Raw genomic sequence first — 6,895 nt, forward strand, 5'->3', positions numbered from 1 at the left:
TAGTAGGGGAGGATCGTACATTGTTATCTACATTGTTTTTATTCTTCACATACATTTTTAATTGTTCAAGATTTATGTCCGAGGCTTGTATAAGGATATTTCCGTTGGTGTGTATGGAAATTGTGAGATCAGCAGTGAGGTCTGGTGAAGGTATTATGGTTATTTTTTAACCGTGAAGTGTCTACGAGTATTCAGAGATGTGTTTTCTTTAATATTTTGGAGCGGAACATGCTAGTTAGGATTCTTCTCCATTTGGCTCTTATGTTAGTTTGAGCTGCAGAAGTAGGCATCAGAGACAGAGTTTCAGGTAGCCGTTTAAGTAGATTATGTTTGAGGTTCATAGCAGCAGTTTTGGATAAGTTAGGCAGGTAGACATTGCTAAAGGAATGATGACCCACCTGATACAGCAGGTAATCGTTGTGATGGGTGCTCTAAAAAGCCATGTAGGCAAGGGACACCGAAATGGTATTGTAGAAGAGTAGGGTCTGCTTCCTATGGTCACCCCCACTTTTTGCTGTGATTCTCAGTTTTTTTTACTTTAGTGTGGCTGTGGGCCTGCTAATCAGACCCACAGCCCAGCTGTTCTCTCTCTAAATTAATACCATGTACTTTAGGTACATACCTGATTGGGTATTGGGTCACCTCTGTGAGCTCCTGTATAGTGTACCATAGGTACCCAGGGAATAGGTGCATCCAAGGCCTACCAGGGGCTGCAGCATGTATTATGCCACCCCTGGCTGGCCATCCAAACTGACACCACAGGATGATCACTCAGCTTGAGTAAGGTGGTGTAATCGCCCCTTACTTAGATATGGTATACCTATATCTACCCTTATATATAGACACATAGTAACCTATAAGTCACTCCTATGGCAGGCCTTAACAATCCTGGAGGCAGAGTGCTTGATTTTATGTGAGAGGGTGCCCTAGCATGAGCTGAGCCCCTCTGCAGCTTTCGGAACCATGTCCTTATAGCTGTTCTATGACATAGCCATACCATATACTCTTTATCAAAACATGTCGTGTAAGGTGTCAAACACTTTGGAATACTACCCCCTGCCAATTATGGCGGCGGGGGTAGCATTCCACCCTTCTAGAGGGAAAAGACATGTATGTTACTCTTTACCCGGTTAAAGTTAAACAGAGCCTCGGGATCACAAAATGGATGCTACTTACACAGACACGAGTCTGACCTCCTGCAGCTGGAGGAAACTCCAGCAAGGGAGGCTTGGACAATAGGTTTCCTGTTGAGGGAGGTGCTAGCACCTCCCCAGACAGCCTGTAGTGTATTGGGGCAGGGTGGGTTGAATGGAAAGATGCTTTTCCAGACACTGCCTGGGGCACACAAGGTGCTCCATGCATAGCCCGGTTCAAACCGGTTGCTGGGGCACTCCAGCCCTGCTCTTGCATGAAACTGGACAAAGGGAAAGGGGTGTAACCACCCCCTTCTCAGGACCACCCATAGGAGGGACCTAGCAGGTAATCCAGCTCCTAAAATCAGTATAAAGATAGGAGCTGTGTCTAGAGACATTAGATTATCCTGGACTGAAACTTTGAAATAGAACTCTTGGACCTTCAACGTTCTATACCGACTAGAAGACTGAAGACATCTCCCTTGTGGTCATTGAGTGACCACCCTGTGCAAACAGGCACCACCAGTAACTTGCCGCTTTGCTCTTTTGATGCTCCTGCCGGAACCCGAAGACTCAGCTACTCAGGAACTGGACTTCCAGACTTCTCCTACTCTGATCCACATCCACAGCAAAGCTGAGACCCGTGGCGGACACGAGAGACATGGAACCGGACACCCTGGACATCCTGCACTTTGCTAACTGCTCGACTCCCGAGGTACCCTTGCAGTTGTGCATTGGGGTATGAGAAGCTCCAGACCCGAGCGCCTTTTGCAATGAAGCTAAGCCCTCGACACTCCACGAGTGCCGCGTGGGGCCTGCTCTTTCATTTCAGCTTGATGCGTCTTCCCAGTTGCTAGCCCGCTGGCTAGTTAGCCCTCTGAAGACTTTCTTTTAAAACTACACCACTTTCCTAGTTGCCCCAGGCTTGCTCCAGCTGCCCTGCAAAGGAGAAGCTCTCCAGACTTTGCTTGTCTGAACTGAAGCCAATCTTCACTTCCTGCATGGATTGCGTTTGCCAAGGCTTGTTGGGTCCAATCCGGATACCGACACCGAAGTCTACTAAATCCTTTGTGGGACAGCTTGAATCCAACTCCCTGATGTTTTTGACGCCTCCTGGTCCTCGTGGCTGCAGAGACAAGCTTCACCTCTTCACCTGATTTCATCGTGACATCGCCTGGTTCCTTCTTGGTCACTTCTTCGATCCACTCTTGGATCCACCCGGACACTCTTCCACTGGCCGCCTGCAGCACTTCTTTTGCAGATCTCCATTTAAAGCATCATTGAAACCCGACACAAAAAGACACCTATGCTCCCGGCCTCCCTGGGTGAGGTAACTTGAGTACTCTGGTGCTCCCGTGGGTATTGACTCTTCAAGTGTCCTAGTTAAAAGGGGTTTCACCGTGTCCTTAATCAGTAACTTTGTAACGTCTTCGTTCACCATTATAAGTCAATGGTAACTCGCGACTGTGTTTAGACACTGCACGTGTCTCCCGTGGGTCTCCTACTTCCTAACCTTTGGTTGTTTAGTGTAGCCCCAGCGATTCCCTAGGACCTAGGCCTATTCACTATTTCTGAAGTGGTTCTTATACCACTTACTTAGCATATGGTTTGTGAGGCCCCTAGGGCAAAACTGCATTTGTGCAACTTATCGTATGCTAATTGAGTAACTTGTGATGTACTTCGATCTCTGACCTCATAAAGAGTGCAGAGGGGTTGTGTTAGAAATAAATACATATATATTTGATATATACCTTGTGTGGTGTCCTTTCAATTGGTATTCAAGGGATTATAATTGGTAAAACAGCTTGCTTTACATGTTCTCTGAAGTTTTAGACTAAGACTGATGATCCATGCTACCACTAGGATAGCTTGTCTATAAGGTTGACTTTACAACCACCATCAATAAGGGTCGTTTAGACTGGTGCAAGGTGCCCACTAGAATAGTGGACATCATATGCCAGGCTAACTTCTCACATTGTTGTGCAGCGGATGGGATAAGAGCTTGCTGTTGTTGTACCATATATTCTTAAGATATCATTTGAAAGATCACATTAAGGTACCTGTAGGTACATATAAATCAAGTTCTTATAATACTTTAAGTACTACTGAACTTAGCAGTTGTAGAGGAAAGGGCTTAGCACACTCTGACTACAGCTCCTAGAGAGGTTCTAGTAGGAAACCATTTAGTGTAGGTAGGTGCACACACCACACCTCACTAGAAAATGTCATTGGAAGCAGGCCCCAGTGGACCTCTTCAAGAAGACACCCAGAGGGTGCCCTCTAAGTATGACTCATTCACTTTTAATGAGCTTAGAAGCCTGTGTGCAGTCAGAAAATTGAGACAAGCACAGAGTCCAACCTTTAATCACTTGGCAGGTATCTTAGTGGCTCATGAAGTCATGATACAGAAAATGCATCAGACATAGATAACCAAGGTAGTAGAGAGGGGGGCCATCCATCCACAGAAGAGAATGTTGGGGAAGATCCAGCACTATCTGATGAGGAGGTGGATGCTAAACAGGATGAGGTTGCTGAACCTATCCTGGGTAACACAGGACTATCTGGGGGTAGAGAGGGCATTGGTGGGACCCCTCCTACCTTTCCAAGTAGGCCTAACAGGAGACACAGAAGGCACAGGTCACTGTCCAGTGGCTCTGAGCATTCTGATGACTAAGTAGGGTCTGATGCCTCTGCTCTAAGGAGGATGACTTCCCCTCAGAGGAGAGAGCACAAAGCTAGTATGAAGGGAGTAAATCGTAGGATCAAGAGGCAAGAAATTGCCCTTGCAAAAGAGACCCTGGCTCTTGAAAGAGAGAAAAAGTTAAGTGGGTTAGAATCCAGTGGTGGCAGCAATATACCTAGAGATAGGGAAAGGTCTCATGACCATAGAAACCTGAACAAGATTGTCCCTCCCTATCAGGTAGGGGATGACATCCACAAATGGATAACCGCTTTGGAGAGGGCTTGCAAAGTACAGCAGGTACCCCTAAATCAAAGGGCAGCAATCTTGTGGCTCTCCTTTGCAGACAATCAATCAATCAATCAGAACATTTGTATAGCGCACTACTCACCCGGAGGGTCTCAAGGCGCTGGGGGGGGGGGGGTCCGCTACTGCTCGAACAGCCAGGTCTTGAGCTGCTTCCTGAAGGCGAGGTGGTCCTGGGTCAGGCGGAGGTGGGTCGGGAGGGAGTTCCAAGTCTTGGCGGCCAGGTAGGAGAAGGCCCTTCCTCCTGTGGTGGCTCTTCGGATGCGGGGGACGGCGGCGAGGGCGTGGCTGGTCGATCGAAGCTGGCGCGTGGGAGCATAGAAGTTGAGGCGGCTGTTGAGGTATCCTGGTCCTTGGTTGTGTAGGGCTTTGTGTGCGTGGGTGAGGAGCCGGAAGGTGATTCTCTTGTTGACCGGGAGCCAGTGCAGGTCTCTCAGGTGTCCGGAGATGTGGCTGCGGCGGGGGATGTCCAGGATGAGTCGTGCTGAGGTGTTCTGGATCCGCTGGAGTCTCTTCTGGAGTTTGGCGGTGGTGCCGGCGTAGAGGGAGTTGCCGTAGTCCAGCCGGCTGGTGACGAGGGCCTGGGTGACCGTCTTCCTGGTTTCGGTGGGGATCCATCGGAAGATCTTGCGTAGCATTCGCAGGATGTTGAAGCACGACGAGGAGACGGCGTTGACTTGTCTGGTCATGGAGAGGGAGGAGTCCAGGATGAAGCCCAGGTTGCGTGCGTGGTCAGTTGGTTTGGGTGTGCTGCCCAGGGCGGGGGGCCACCAGGAGTCGTCCCAGGCGGAGGGTGAGGATCCCAGGATGAGGACTTCCGTCTTGTCCGAGTTCAGTTTCAGGCGGCTGTTCAACATCCATTTGGCTACGTCTGTCATCCCTTCGTGCAGGTTGGCTCTGGTGGTGGCGGGGTCGTTGGTGAGGGAGAGGATCAGCTGGGTGTCGTCTGCGTAGGAGATGATGTTCAGGTTGTGCTGGCGTGCGATGGCTGTGAGGGGGCTCATGTAGACGTTGAAGAGAGTTGGGCTGAGCGAGGAGCCTTGAGGGACGCCGCAGATGACTTCGTGGCTTCCGATCTGAACGGGGGGAGGCGGACTCTCTGTGTCCTTCCGGCGAGGAAGGAGGTGATCCACTCCAGTGCCTTCTCCTGGATTCCGACGTTGCTGAGGCGCTGTACTAGGGTGCGGTGGCAGACAGTGTCGAAGGCCGCGGAGAGGTCCAGGAGGATGAGGGACGCTGTTTCTCCGTTGTCGAGCAGGACTCGGATGTCATCTGTAGCTGCGATCAGGGCGGTCTCGGTGCTGTGGTTGGCCCGGAAGCCAGACTGCGAGAGGTCGAGGGAGCCGTTCGTCTCGAGGAAGGCGGCCAGTTGCTTGTTGACGGTCTTCTCGATGACTTTGGCTGGAAACGGGAGCAGCGAGATGGGGCGGTAGTTCTTGAGGTCGGTAGGGTCTGCTGATGGTTTCTTGAGTAGAGCGCTGAGTTGGGCGTGCTTCCAGCTCTCCGGGAAGGTGGCGCTGTCGAAGGAGGTGTTGATGATGTCCCGCAGGTGGGGTGCGATGACAGCGTCGGCCTTGTTGAAGACGTGGTGAGGGCAGGGGTCTGTTGGAGATCCGGAGTGGATGGAGTTCATCGTGCGGATGGTGTCTTCGGTGCTGATTGGGGTCCAGGCGCGGAGGGTGGCGGTGGGGGGCGGTGGTTCGGTCGTGGCGTGCGTTGGTTGAGTGCTGAAGCTGTTGTGTATGTCCGCGATCTTGTTGTGGAAGTAGGAGGCGAGGGAGTTGCAGAGGTCTTGCGAAGGGGTGATGTCGTTGTTTCCGGCGTTGGGGTTGGAGAGCTCTTTCACGATGTTGAAGAGTTCCTTGCAGTTGTGTGCGTTGTTGTCCAGTCGTTCCTTGAATGCGGTTTTCTTGGTGGCGCGGATCAGCTGGTGGTGTTTTCGGGTGGCGAGCTTGAGGGCAGTCATGTTGTCCGGTGTTGGGTCTCTGCGCCAGGTTTTCTCGAGTGCTCTGCAGTTCTTCTTGGAGCTCTTGAGTTCGTCGTTAGACAAAGGTAGAGATAAGCTCCTGACAGTAAGTGAACAGGATGCTGACAACTACTATATCCTGAAGAGTGCTCTGATAGATGGGTTTGGCTTAACCACTGAGCAGTACAGGTTGCTGTTCAGAGATACCCAGAAGACACAGACTCAGGACTGGACTGACTTTGTAGATTGTGCTACTAAGGCTCTGGAAGGCTGGTTACTGGGCAGTAAGGTTAATCACTATACAGGATTGTATAATTTGATCATGAGAGAACAAATACTTCACAAGTGTCAGAACCAGTTATTGCATCAACACCTGATTGACTCTGATCTGACCTCTCCCCAAGAATTGGGAAAGAAGGCCGACAAATGGGTCAGAACCAGGGTGAAGCAGAAGGTACAGAACCAAGGTGGTGATCAGAAGAAGCAAGACCAAAAGGGTGGGGAGAAAGCAAAAGACCAGAAGTCATCTCAAGGTCCCCAAAAAGCTTCTAATGGTGGGGGTTACCAACCTGCTAAAAAGAAAGAAGGTCTTAAGAAACCATGGTGCAAAGTATGTAAGGTAAATACTCACTGGACCAGTGATTGCACCAAGGCAGCTCCAGCCACCATCGCCTCTAAGGCAACTGTTCCCCCTTGTTCAGCTAATAGTGGTGGTTTGGGAACTGAGGTGGATTCTGGCCTAGTCAGAATACCAACTCAAGCGGTTCTTGTCTGTGATGTGGACATGGCTATGTCCTCTACTGTGAGTCC

Source organism: Lissotriton helveticus, chromosome 2_1 (assembly GCF_964261635.1).
Source record: "Lissotriton helveticus chromosome 2_1, aLisHel1.1, whole genome shotgun sequence".
NCBI classification, from domain to species: domain Eukaryota; kingdom Metazoa; phylum Chordata; class Amphibia; order Caudata; family Salamandridae; genus Lissotriton; species Lissotriton helveticus.